We start from the raw sequence: 14,769 nt of genomic DNA on the forward strand, positions 1-14,769 counted from the left end.
GGTGTGATAGAAAAATACTTTCCTCATCCATAAGAGACAAAGAGTAAATCCCATGTACACAAAGACCTCCTACGCATTGAATAGAAAAACAACCCGATAGAAATATGGGTCCAGGATAAGACTAGGTAATTTACTGAATAGGAAATGCAAATTGTCCATAAACATATGAAAAGATGCTCAGCTTCACTAGTAGTCAGGGAAATGCAAATTAAGTCTCAAGGAGATTAACATTTTTTGGTCTAGCAGATTGGCCCAAGTGTTGGCAAGGCCCACGGGTGGGGGGGATGGGGAGGGAGCACGACCCTCTCCTGCACTACTGGTGATCCAGCCCCAAGAGTAAAGGCAATCCCAGTCTTCAAATTCCATCCTACAAGAAATAATAAAATAAATACGTCAAAATACATAACCAAGAACCTGTATTGCAGCATTGTCCTCAATAACAAAAATATTATAAATAATCTAAATGCCCATCCATAGGAAAATGGTTGCATCTATTATAATATATTCATACGGTGGAATAACATGCAGCTTCTAAACACAGTATGTTAGATCTGTAGGTACTGACTTGGAAATATCCATGAGCATGATGGGAAATAAGCAAGGTGTAGGGCGGTGGTCTGCCATCTTGGATATTTGTGCACTTAGGTATGTCTGCATAAATCCAACAACGGATTGGGTGTAATATGCAACAATGTTTCGTTCGTGGTTTACTTTTGTTTTTTTTTTTTTTTTGCGGTACGCGGGCCTCTCACTGTTGTGGCCTCTCCCCCGTTGCGGAGCACAGGTTCCGGACGCGCAGGCCCAGCGGCCATGGCTCACGGGCCCAGCCGCTCCGCGGCATGTGGGATCCTCCCGGACCGGGGCACGAACCCGTGTCCCCTGCATCAGCAGGCAGACTCTCAACCACTGCGCCACCAGGGAAGCCCTAGTGGTTTACTTTGAAGAAAGGAATCGGGTGAAGGGAGAAACTTTCCTCTTTATGAAATATTTTTGAACCAGTGGAATTATGAGCAAATTTAACTTTTTGTTTTGGTTATTTTTCAAAACAATATTTTTGTTACTCCCCAGGAAAGCTCGTCATTAAGCTGATCATTTGGGGGAAGTAAAGGATCCTTTTGTGAAGCCTAAAATCATCTCCCCAAGTTCTCTTTTGTCTCCCAGGCTGGTTGGCATTCTTTCAAACCAAACTAGTGCTGAACTGAGTCAGCTGAGTGGGTTATTAGAGACAAAATGGCACTGGTTTACTTAGGATTAGAATCAAGCCAACCAAAGCCATTTGAGTATATGATGTTGGATGTGCCCAAGGCAAGACATATATTTTTTTGACTTCTGAGGCTGGAGGAAAATTTGAGATCCAGCATTGAGAGTTTTGGGGGTGGGGAGTTTTATTGGTAATGGCACAATTATGTTTAATTAATTTATTTATTTATTTATTTTTGGCTGCAATGGGTCTTCGTTGCTGCCTGTGGACTTTCTCCAGTTGCGGCGAGCGAGGGCTACCCTTCATTTCAGTGCGTGGGCTTCTCCCTGCGGTGGTCTCTCCTGTGGAGCACGGGATCTAGGTACATGGGCTCCGCAGTTGTGGCTTGCGGGCTCTAGAGCACAGGCTCAGTAGTTGTGGCGCATAGACTTAGCTGCTCTGTGGCATGTGGGATCTTCCTGGACCAGGGATCAAACCCGTGTTCCCTGCATTGGCAGGCGGATTCTTAACCACTGCGCCACCAGGGAAGTCCACAATTATGTTTAAAACAAAAATTATCCTCATTGAGTGCCAGTAATTTAATTACAGATCTAGAAAATGAGAAGTTCCAACAGGCTCTGTACTCCTCTGGAAGACTGATTTCACATCCTTTGAGGCAGCTCAGATACCCCGCCTCCATGGGAAACCTTCTTTCAGGCTTAGTATGTTACAGAGACTTGGGGAAAGCACAAAGATGGGGGTGAGTAAAAATGGTTTGCCAACTGCAAAGAGCTCCGTGGGTGGTTGTTGCCTTAGAGTTAGAATTTCCATTTACCTGCTTTTCTTGATGCTAAAAGGCAAGATGGGAAAACTGTCCTGGGAGACAGGCAAGTTGCTCAGGGCCAGGCTTTGAGGGGTGGGGGAGGCAAAGAAGCCTCCACTTTGTAGACCTTAAACTTGAATCATCTACATCAGAGAGTATGCGCGGAGGGGAACCCAGTCTTAGCGGGAGCCGGTAAGAGCCACAAGGAATTCTGACTCCAGATCAGGTCTTCAAGTCTGTTTGGCACTGCCCCTTAAAAAGAGCAGCACTTCCTACATCCCATCTTCTTTTTCTGGGACTACTTTGCGGTCTCACTGATTTAATTTGGTTGGGTGTGTCCAGGTTTCCTCCGTTGAGGGTTTCCGATCTCTTCTGGTAGTTACAGAGCAGATGGCTGATTTGCCCATTCGTTGGTTCTTGCTAATCTCTATTTCCTTTAATTCTGGAGTTATCCCCTACGGCCCAGACCCACCCTAATATCTGCCTGAGGGTGGGGTGTGATGGGGGGTGTTTCCTTGTGTTTAAATAGTGATGAGTAACAGGCCCCACTGCTACTTCTGGCCTGGAAAGTCTTTTTCTTTTCTGCTTCAAATTCTGTCCTCAAAAATCAGCTGGAGACTCTCCAAGAAGGAATGCTGATGTTCTTCGCCCCAACTACACTCTCCCATCCAAATCTCCATTCTTTGTGGACCACCAGCTAGCATTATCCAGCTGTGTTCTTTATGGGGTTCACGTGTAGGTGTGGCTCTTCTAACAAGATTAGCAGTTCCAGAGGAGAAGAAGCCTTCCCCACCACAGACAGCCCAGCGGAGCTCTGCCAGGTGAGCCAATCCAGGCAGCCACTCCCATTTCATCGTCTTTAAATTAAATTAGCATTCCCTGTGGATTAAGTAGGGAAGCATCCCTCTAGTGCCCGCTTTATAATGGTGCTCAGTAGCAGTTAGTGCTCTCTTGTCCCGCCTCCAACCTGCTTACAGGGGCTCAGCAAATCCTACACCCACAGACCACAGCACCTGGGCTCCAGGTTGAGCCTTCTGAGTTTGGTCCTCTGATTTTCTGGAACTAGTTAATAATCCTTTCTCCAACCAGAACTTCCCCTGGGTGGCTCCTCCTCCCTCTTAGCTTGTCCACAACCCAGGTAACTTTGGTCTTGGAGGAAGGTCATGCACAGTCAAAGTAGGGTAAGGAAGTAATAGTGAGAGCACAAGACCACAGGGGAGAGAACTGGAGTTCTCCAAGCCTAGAGCTGTGAATTAATTGTTGAAGCATCTTACATTGGTCATTTAACTGCTTTTGGCCTCAGTTACTTGGTTCATTAAATGGGAATAATGAATTTTATCCCTGCTGCTATTCCACAAGGTAGAAATGATATCTGTAGAGAAGTGGGTTTAGATTCAGAAATTAAGTTTAATGTCCTGGTACTATGTTGTTGCCATATCCTAGACAAGTCCACTTCCAGAGCCTCAGTTTTCTCATCTGCAAATAGGGATAATAATATCCGTTTTACTGCAAGGGAGCAGATAAGAGACTAGGAATCAAAAGACCACGTACCTTGCATTATATTATGAACTCCTAGAACATGTGGAGGTGAAACTGCTTGAAAAATGGTGAAATTTCTACACAGGAATAGTGAGGATTCTGTGTGAAGTTACTAAAACTGGGCTGTTTGGGATGGACACTTTAGAATCATCTTACAGTGATGGTCATATTTCCTGGTAAGTGGTATCAAATCCAAAAACCTGTCAAAGGGACAGATGGCATTCTTAGCACAAAAGAGGAAACCAATTAGAAGTTAAAATACAGAAAATGGGAGCTTGTAAATGCTAGCAAATTGTTTCAGTGTGGAAGACTGCTATATTCCCTGCCACTTGCTGAGGAGGGTTTCCGTCTGGTTTGGCATTGTTCACAGGGCACTGGCTGTTAGAGTGCCTAGAGAAACCTTACAGACCCTCTTTTCTAATCCCCTTGATTTCAAACTTTCATACCTAACCTGAGTTGTCGGGCAGATGTTGACAATTACACCTTGTCACTTATACAGTGACAGATTGTGTCTTTGCAGCTAAGAAATGAGCAATAAACGCTAGGCTTTAAGAAGCAATTTCCAAATTCTATACTTGCATTCATTCAGTCTATCGATAAATACATATATATAACTTCTGTTCTCAAGGTATTTACAAGCCAGTGCGGATGATAGACAAAGACACAAAAAAGTTCAGGTAAACTTATTATATGTTATAATATATTGTGTGCACAGAAGAAAGACCCTTCACCTCCATCTGGGGGAGTGGACCATGACTTCACAAACTGGGAGACATTTAAGCTATGGGGTGAGAAACAGGAGTTTTCCCATAATATAAGAGTAGATAAATGTATTAGTCAGGATGGATGAGGTTATGCTGTAGCAACAAAGAACCCCTAAATCTCAGTGGCTTAATATAACAAAGGTTTAATTTTTGCTCTCTTTACATGTTACATCATCCTTATTAGAGAAGCAGCCCCTCACAGAAAAAAAGAAGAAAAAAAAAAAAAGAAGGCAAGAAACGAATCAAGAGCACAGCTGTTATACCCTTTGTTAAAACCTCTGATTGGATTAAAATGACCCTCCGTTGGACAAAATGATTTAGGAAAAAGAAACTAAAGCATGGCTGCTCCTCAAAGAAGGCTCATAAGCTGAAGATACTGAAAATAAGTCTAGAAAGAGAGATGTTTTGAATATAGCTGTGTCCATGGCTACAGCTCTTAGCAATCAGATGACTCAAGGATGGAAGCCCAGGCCTGCCTCGCAGCCCTAATGCTTCCCGCTCCTCTGAACCACCTGCCGTGGCCTGTAACCTGTCCCATTCAGCACTAGACAACCTCCTCAAGGGCAAGGGAGGCATTTATTAGACCTCTTTTATTTTTCACAAGCCATAGTTGTACCTGGCACAAAGGAAGTGCTCAGTAAATGTTAGTGGAATGAGTGAATGAATTTCTCTGTTCTCCCAAAGCAAGACTGAGCTCTATATACATGTAGACTGTCAGGACCAGCACCCCATAGAAGAGTGAGGCGACAGACCTGTGGTTTTCAAATTTGGTTTTAGCCTCAAAATTCCACTGCAGGATTGAGCCCCCTGCAGTGGAAGCTCCCAGCATTAACCGCTAGACCGCCAGTCCCAAAACTCTTTATTTAAAAGACAATAATTAGAGACTCCCCTGGTGGTGCAGTGGTTAAGAATCCGCATGCCAACGCAGGGGACACGGGTTCGATCCCTGGTCCGGGAAGATCCCACATGCCGTGCCTAACTATGGAGCAACTAAGCCCGTGAGCCGCAACTACTGAGCCCACGTGCTGCAACTACTGAAGCCCGCGAGCCTAGAGCCTGTGCTCCACAACAAGAGAAGCCACCGCAATGAGAAGCCTGCAGACCGCAACGAAGAGTGTCCCCTGCTCACCACAACTAGAGAAAGCCCGCGTGCAGCAATGAGGACCAAACGCAGCCAAAATAAATAAATTAATTAATTAATAATTAAATAACGTTTACACTAAGCCCACATTTTTTAAAAAACATGAGACAGAAGTGGCATGGCTCTGGTTGATACGGAAATAATGGAACCCTGAGCCCCACTTTCTCCGCCCCCTTTTGGCTCCCTCTATAGGAACCTCTGGGCATCTTTAGGATTTTCAAACCCAGATTGAAAGTCGAGCGCTTAGATAAATCAAAGCCCACAAATAAGAAACCCCAGCACTTTCTTAGGAAACCAGCAGAAATTTCTGGCTTTCATCTCTTGCTGCTGTTGAAATCTGCAGTTATCTCCATTCTCCTATGAGGGGTTTGAGGGTGTGGTGCATTTAGGTTCACAAAGAAGGAATGAAATGTTCAGATGTGAGTGTGAGATGGTCAGTTCTCGAGAGTGGAGGGCTGAGAGAAGCCACTGGCTCCAAGATCCTCAAAAAGGCTCGCCCTGAAGGTCCAGGGGCTGGGACGCCTGCAGAGCCAGATTAGCTAAGCAAGGTTCCCAGTGCCTCCTGAAGGTGGGAGCCTGGGCATGTGTCATCTTGTCTGCAAAATCTGCTTAGGATCCCAAGGAAGATTGTCTTTCTCTCTATCTGATACTCATTTCTCACAGTCCAAGGTTTTGGGAAGGCTGGGGAGAAGGAACAAGAGGCTTTGCTGGTCCACTCCTGCCCCCTGGCTCACTAAAGAACCTCCACCCACCACATTACCAGTCAAGAGCGACCCAGAGAGAACCTGGGTCCTCCAGTCCCATCATTGCTCATCGGAGCCAAGGAAAGCCAGACTTTCAGGGGCCCCATGGATGCTGTCAGAGAGGCCAAGGATGCCTGTTTCCTACCAACAGCCTCCCACCTAACTTCCACGGAGAAGACAGGGCTGCAGAGCTGGGCAAACTTTCTAAGCATCATCATCCAGTGTCAGATGGGGTCTCTGGTCCTTTTCGTCCTCATTCTGCTCCATTAAAACCCAAACCTTCAACCTTAGATAATTCCTTTATTAAAGGTTCACCTTTGAAACCATGAGGATGAATGCGGGAGATTTTCACTCTGTGAACCTGGGAACAAGTGAGGTCTCCTCCCCCTTCTCCATCCTCACAGAGGCCCTGGGGACCCCAGTTCCAAGCCAGGAAGAGCTCCCCTAGCCCAAGCCACCCTACAGGCAGCTGGGGCAACAGCAGCCCGAGAGAGGTGGACATGCCCAGGTTGGGACAAAAGCCCGATGCCCACCCAGTGTAGGTTCCACTGTCCTGCATTTTTTTTTTTTTTTTTTTTTTTTTTTTTTTTGCGGTACGCGGGCCTCTCACTGTTGTGGCATCTCCTGTTGCGGAGCACAGGCTCCGGACACGCAGGCTCAGCGGCCATGGCTCACGGGCCCAGCCGCTCCACGGCATGTGGGATCTTCCCGGACTGGGGCACGAACCCGTGTCCCCTGCATCGGCAGGCGGACTCTCAACCACTGCGCCACCAGGGAAGCCCACTGTCCTGCATTTGATTTCTAACATGGGGCAAGCACTTCGGAGGCGCTCACCAAGCACTGTGAATCATTTACAGCTATGTTTAGACCAAGAGGAGCCCAGCGCTTAAGCCAAAGTTCCCAAAAGAGCATTCCTCCGAAATTGAGGAAGTAGCCTCAGTTCTGCACGATTCATCAAGTCAGATGCCAAGGGGTCACTTTGCTCCTTTTCAGGTCCATCTGCTGGCCGAGGACCTTAACGAGTCAGGTCAGGGAAAAGCAGGTTTGTTAAGCAACCCGACACACCCCCTTTCCTCCACCTCGCTCCCAACACCTGGCCTCCCAGATGCATGGACACCTCTTTGAACCTCAGTCTTCTCGGGCTTAAAATGGGATAATTGGTTCCTCCGTCCTTGCAGGATTGCTGTCAGGGTCAACTGTGACATAAAACACAAAGTGCCATGTAACTGTAGGGGTGATTGTCAGTATTACAAAACTAATCCCTACTCATTCATGAATTCCCAAATTGTCTTATCTGGATTATTTCCCCACCTGTTGTCTGGATTTCTGCCATATTTTAGAGATGAAATAATCAGATGTTAACCTGAGTTTTTCTGTTTTCATCCAACTCTTTAGAACCGTGTACTCAAAACATCACATTTGACTGGCATTATTTCTGCTAAAACCCTTCTTTAAAAACCCATCAGAATAATATATGGCTAAGAATAATATATAGCTTCTTTTAAAACCCATCAGAATCATATATGGCTATAGTGTTAGATGAAAAAGTGAAGCTGTAGCACAACGTATAGCATGAGCTCATTTTTGAAGGGAAAACACCATATGTGCTTCTTTATGCACATCTGAAAGTTGTACACCAAACTGTTTAGTGGAATTGTTGGGGGCTGGGATTAAGGATGGAGGGGAGGGATGAGGAGGAAATTTTTATTTATTTTTCTATTGTTTGAATTTTTAAAAACTATGATTGTTTATTATTTACTTAAACTTTTTTTAATGAAAAATTAAAAGTAAAAAAATTTAATATTACTTTTTAAATTAACAAAATTTTAAACATCAGCAGACACTTTAAACACATGGCTTTGAAATATATTTTAATAGATCATTATATCTGTTTTTACTCTTTAATTTTCTAAATAAGTTACATGCACATTCTCTCTCATGTGCAACATTGGAATCTACGACCCTAATCACTGCCTGCATCAAGCACCTGCTATATCCCAGGCTGAATGCCAGGCACTTACCCTCACTCTCAACTTGCAAGGTGAATTGTTTTCATACCCATTTTCCACCTTAGGACGCTAAGGCCTAAGGTCACACTGTTAGTTCGTGGCAGAGCTGGAATTCTAACCCAGCACAATCTGACTCAATATAACCAGAGTGCACATTTCTTTATAAAGGTACCTCTCTTCAGGTTCCCTGATGCGATCTTCAAGATTGCATTAGACCTCATAAACAGAATTTAAAATTTTTTATCCATATATACTTGTATATACAATCTGATTTTAACATAGTCAATGTAGCATATTATCTCTCTTCTTCAAACGCCGACCCCCGTCTCCCCCCAGACGGCAACGGCCTAGGTAGATCTTAGGGTGCATTCTCCTTTATGTGAACGACATCTAAGTGAAGCCACAGCAACTTACGAATCCGTTCAGAACTCCTTCTCAAAGATTTCTCAGGGCTTCCCTGGTGGCGCAGTGGTTAAGAATCTGCCTGCCAATGCAGGGGACATGGGTTCGAGCCCTGGTCCGGGAAGATCCCACATGCTCCAGAGCAACGAAGCCCGTGCACCACAACTACTGAGCCTGCACTGTAGAGCACGTGAGCCACAACTCCTGAGCCCGTGCGCCACAACTCCTGAAGCCCGTGCTCTGCAACAAAGAGAAGCCACCACAATGTGAAGCCTGCACACCGCAACGAAGACCCAACACAGCCAAAAATAAATAAAATAAAATAAATAAATAAAATCTTTTTTAAATGCATGGTATTAAAAAAAAAAAGATTTCTCAAATCCTGTAAGTCTGTAGACTTATGACACCACCATATGGGACATGAAGTCAACCACAGACTCCCTAGAGCCTCACCCTAATATATCACTGGGGAGCAGAGAATGGTATCTAGTGAGTCTGTTTGTTTCCCCATTCACGAGGACTCAAGTCTCAAAGGAATCTTCCGATTGGAAACGGGATTTTTCTGTGTTGCTCCAGCAGGTGAACTTTACCAGTGACAGGAGGCACTGTCTGGGAATAGAGTTCCCAGTCTTAACAGTAGGAGAAAGAATTTGGTAAAGACTAGAACCAGCCAACAGTGGATGGGGCTCTCTTAGTAGGTACTGAGGAGACGGCCACAGGATTGAAAGAGAGGTGAGTGAAGCATCAAACTTGCTATAGAAGGTATTTTTGTATAAAACTAAATTTTGTGATTCTCATTGTATATTTTGCATTTTTATTTATTATTGGTAAGACTAACATGTGGCCTTAGGGGAAGACATCCTTGAAGTGATAAGTTCTAGTGTCTAAATGCACTGTGCATTTATGGTGTTGGGTTAGGAAACTGGTTAGTTTCTGAAGGTTTGAATTTTAAAGACCATCAATCCATTGTTTGGTCCTAATTAATTTTGCTTGAGAATGTCTGACAATGTTAACAGAAGCAGCGATTAAAACTGAACGGTGGGGCTTCCCTGGTGGCGCAGTGGTTGAGAGTCCGCCTGCCGATGCAGGGGACCCGGGTTCGTGCCCTGGTCCGGGAAGATCCCACATGCCGTGGAGCGGCTGGGCCCGTGAGCCATGGCCGCTGAGCCTGCGCGTCCGGAGTCTGTGCTCCACGGCGGGAGAGGCCACAACAGTGAGAGGCCTGCGTACCACACACACACACAAAAAACACCAAACAAAAAAAAAACTGAATGGTGGTGTAATCACCATCTCAAATATTTAAACAATGTGATTATCTAATATCTATCAACACAGTGGGAAAAAAAGACTCCTAAGGAAACAGATGTGAAAAGAAAATGAGTATTTCTTCAGGGTTTGGAAAATGCAGTTTCTTCTCCTTATGCCTCCCAGATCTTCAAGGTAGAAGACAATAAGACATGCTATTGCCGGTCCCTCATGCTGACTTCTGACAGCAGTTAAGCCCTCACAGGTCCCACACCTCGGGTACTTGGAGCTGAAATATGCCCTCCAGTTGTCTGCTTCGATCATAATCAGACAAAGGATGTTCTGTGTTTCCCCTTGAAGTCAGTCTGTGTGGGGTCCTTCCAATCAGTCCATGAGCCTGGGGCTGAAGTGTTTGTGTCTGGAGCTCTTATTCAGCCCTGGACAGATTGATTGAGGTCCTACTATGTGCCTACTGAAACTTCCAGATTGCCTTTTGCATCCTCACCTTATTTCCTAAAAAACTATACCCATCTATTCAATGCTTACAGACATCACTTCCCAGAAATCCCAGAAATCCATCACATTTATCGTGTCCCAAACGAAACTCAGTGTCTTTCCCTTCAAGCTATACCTCCTGCCAAATTCTCTTTCAATGATGGTACCACCTTTTACCCAGATCAGAAACCTGGCATGCAGGCTCCTCCTCCTTTTGAGTCATCTTGCATCTTTGCAGTGACCGTATTTTGTTATTTCTGCCTCCATCCAGGGCTTATAGAAGGCACCAGAATGTCCACGCCCACTTTTCAAAGATTGAAACCCTTCGATTCCAGTTGGTAAAGAGTCACAGTGCCACACCCCCAAATGCCCCTCTGTCCACCACTTCAGCCCCTCCCTCCAGAGCCTGTGACCCTTCCCAAGATCCAGTAAAACCAACAGGTAAGGTCTGGCACAGTGAGGGGCCTGCAGGAACTTGCTCTGGGGTTTTTTTTCTTTGTTTGTTTTCATTTATTTTTTTGGCTGCGTTAGGTCTTTGCTGCTGCGCGCAGGCTTTCTCTAGTTGTGGCAAGTGGAGGCTATTCTTCGTTGCTGTGCACGGGCTTCTCACCATGGTGGCTTCTCTTGTTGCGGAGCACGGGCTCTAGGCACGCGAGCTTCAGTAATTGTGGCACGCAGGCTCACTAGTTATGGCTCGCGGGCTCTACAGCGCAGGCTCAGTAGCTGTGGCGCACGGGTTTAGTGGGTCCACGGCATGTGGGATCTTCCCGGACCAGGGCTTGAACCCGTGTTCCCTGTATTGGCAGGCAAATTCTTAACCACTGTGCCACCAAGGAAGCCCCTTGCTCTGGTTTTGATTGGCTGGTGCCTGAGTGGAACCATTCATTACTATTTGACTACCCTGTTCACAGCCCATGTCCGGCTTATTGGTTAGGGCACAGTAAATGCAGTGCCTTGGGGCCCCCAAAAAGGCTTATGTTAAATTTCTTTTAAAATCAGAAGAAAAAAATGAATATAATCACAATGACTATCTAATAAAGAAGCGTGCCTGGATTTACATTTGTAACCGTCACAAAGTTTAATTTTGCAGTATTTGTAATGCATGAGGCCTCCAAGAACAAAAGCAAACCCAGAATGCAGCCACCTTCCCCTTTTCCTCATCCCTCTCTTATCTCCAGGAGCCCATGATGGTATTTCCGCAGACCTTCCTTCATCCACTGCCTTCCTCTTTTCCTCCTCATTCGCAGACCACCTACTGGGTACTCGTTCTGAGCATCTGGAAAGGAGGAAGCCACACTGCCTGCCCTTGGGTTGTTCACAGTCCGGAGGCGATGAAGATACAGAGACCGCCAACTTGGATGCTGTGCCGGGAGATGGTCCTGCAGGGGACCAAGCACTTGGAGAAGAGGGAGGTCTCCTCTACCCAAGTGAGTCGGGACAGACGTGATGCTTGAGCTCCAGGCATCCCCACAGAATTTCTCTCTCAGCTCAGACGGGAGGGCACAGAACCCGGGACCATCTGGGGGCTTGAACTTCTCTCCCAGCCTCTGCCAGGGCCCACACCCCCGGTCCCAGCGTCTGTCCAAGATGAGTCTGACCAAACTTTTAAAGGGCTGGTGAGGATGTGCTGGTGGCTTATGGGCCAGGGTTGTGGACAGTGCTTGGGTCTGGATAGAGTCCAGCTCTGTGACGAGTCATCACCCTAGAGAAGCACCACCCCCCACCTCAGAGGACGATTGCACACAGCTGATGAAGGGCCCGCCTCCAAGGGAGAGGTAAGCAGAGGACGCAGCCAGCTGCCCAGCGGAGCCAGAGGCAGTGACGTGTGCTCGGCTGAGGGGCCGAGTCATCCGCTTCGCTCCTTCCTGCCCTCGCCTCCCCGCAGGCAGTCTCCCACCGGCATTCAGACCTTGCAGAGGGAACGCAGGGATGCAGGTGGCTGGCCAGGCATGATGATGACCTGCTATGCCAGCAGTGCCTTGTTGCTGCATCCTGAGGTCGCCTCCCTGACCTGCCCTGTCCCCCACAGGCCAGCCCCAGAGGCTATTCCTACTCCAGGCATTTCTCATGCTTCCACACCTCTCACCCACTCTTTCTCTAGCTCTGATGCTTCGCTTGGCCATCAAAGCCCTGTAAGTTCTGCAGTGAAAATCAATTTTATTCCTCCCGTGGGAACTAGTCCCCGTGTTCCCAAAACATATGGCAAAATTATAAAGGGGTGTGACAGTCCTCAGATGCTTTGGCACGACTTGAAGTTCTTTGCACGTGTCGTGCGTGTGTGTCTCACTCAGTAGCTCCACCTCTTTGAGAGCAGTGACCGTGAGTGACCGTGAGTGACCTTCACCTCCCCAGAGACCAGCACGGACCCATCAGTGAAGCTTGTCTCAACAAGTGCCTGTAAACGACTCACTCCCACTGGGGCCTGGAAGTGAGATGGATCCTGGGTTAAGCTGCTTAACGCCTCACGTGCCAAATTCTGCCTGTATTTTGGTGGTTCTTCCTTAGAACAAATCTGAAGATCAGAAGTAGGGCTGGTCAGAAGTAGGTTCAGATAGAACCACAGGCTTCTAGGACAAGTGTGTCCTTCCCATAATATCCCATAATGTAACCCAAAGTAAAGCTAGCATCAGACGAGACCTCACGGGCTCTAGGGGAAGATAACATGAGTCTCCGCCAGCAGCAGGTGATCTGGGAACCCCGTTCGCTCCTCCATCACGGCCTGCCAAAGATGCCGGTTCCCAAGCGCCCTTAACTTTCCTGATGGGAAATTTCTATTCCCTGCAAGATCCACTGCAGATATAGGCTCTTCTCTGCAGCCATCCCCAGCTTTCTCAGAAAGAGTTCATTGTTTCTTCCTTGGCGTTCCCGTAATACCTCCCTCTCGTCTCTATTAAGCTGCTTGGCACATTTATTAAAATGATCTCCTTGCCTATGTGGCTTTTTCCACTATGCCAGACACTCACGGTAGTTAATTCTGGGAGCAATGATTTAAAAGGAGACAGACTACAAAACATCCAGAAGAGAGTAGCCGGGGCGAGGAAGGATCTGGAAACCTGTGTTCCATGAGGTGACCGTACAGAGCAGTCAGCCTGGGACGCGCCTGGTTAAGCCTGATGTCTCTGTGTCATTATTACTGGCACCCACTCTCACCCCCAGAACCGTACTAGTGTGGTCCGTAAAATATATATTCACTCTATTTGAGGAAGAAGTAAAGAAACCACAGGTGTTCAATCTGAGGGAGACTTGGGGGAACGCACCGCTGTCCTCAGCTCTCTGAAGGGCCACCTTCGGGGTGGGCCAGGGTGTTCTGTGTGGCCCCAGGGGGAACCTGGGACCCATGGGCAGGGATGATGTCATGTCAGCCTTCCCACCATCTGTTTTGTTTACTGCTGGGCACTCAGGACTTGGCAATGCTCCTGGACTGTAGGAATCCCTTGATAAATATTTGTGGGAGACAGGGAGGAGAGGGAAATTTCCAGCAAGAGCGCTTACTGCGTTGAGGGCCGTGCACCTCCGTCAGTGGGAGTGACCATCAGAGGCTGAAAGGCCCTTTGTTAGGGTGGCGTGGAGGGTGTTATAGGCTGCATTTGCCTCCTCCCCGCAAAAAAGGGTCTGTTGAAGTTCTAACCCTCAGAGTGCGACCTTACTTGGAGTTGGGGTCATTGCAGATGTCACAAGTTAAGACAAGGTTATGCTGGAGTAGCTGGGCCCCAATCCAATAGGACTGGTGTCCTTCTAAGAAGACAGCCATGTGAAGACAGAGCCACACGAGAATGTCATGTGACGTCAAAGGCAAAGGTTGGATTATGTGGCTGCAAGCCAAGGAATCCCCAAAGTTGCCAGAAAAGCACCAGAAGCTAGAAGAGGCAAGAAGTCTTCTCCCCTACCGCTTTCAGAGGGAGCGAGACCCTGCCAACATCGTGATGTCAGACTTCTAGACTCCGGAACGGCAAAACTATCAATTGCTATCGTTTAAAGCCACCTGGTTTGTGGTACTTTGTGATGGCAGCCCTAGGAAACTAAGACAGAAGGAACTGTGCCTTGGGTGGGAAGATGAGTGTGCCCGATGGTCCCCAGGGTCTCCCTCAGAGCGGACTAGCTGCACTTCCTTCCATCTCTGAGCCAGGCTGGCAGTGATGGGTTTGCCTGATGCCACCCAGAGTCCCACAGTGCGTCCATCTGGTTCTGGACAGGTGGCCTGCGCTGGGGAGCAGGGTACAGGCTCCTCTGAGCTGACTGCAGCATCCGTGTCCTCACGCCTCCCCTCTCTGTCCAGCAGGCCACGGGCTCAGGGATCTTTGATCCCTAGAAGGTCAGAGCCTGAGGAAGTTCATAAAGGCAGTCAAGTTCACCCCCTCACGGGCAACCCAGGTTCCAGGCCCAGCAAGCGGTGGGGGCACCTGGACCCCTATTCCCTTCTCTCTGCTC

The sequence above is a fragment of the Hyperoodon ampullatus genome, assembly GCF_949752795.1.
Source record: "Hyperoodon ampullatus genome assembly, chromosome: 15".
Classification (NCBI taxonomy): Eukaryota; Metazoa; Chordata; class Mammalia; order Artiodactyla; family Ziphiidae; genus Hyperoodon; species Hyperoodon ampullatus.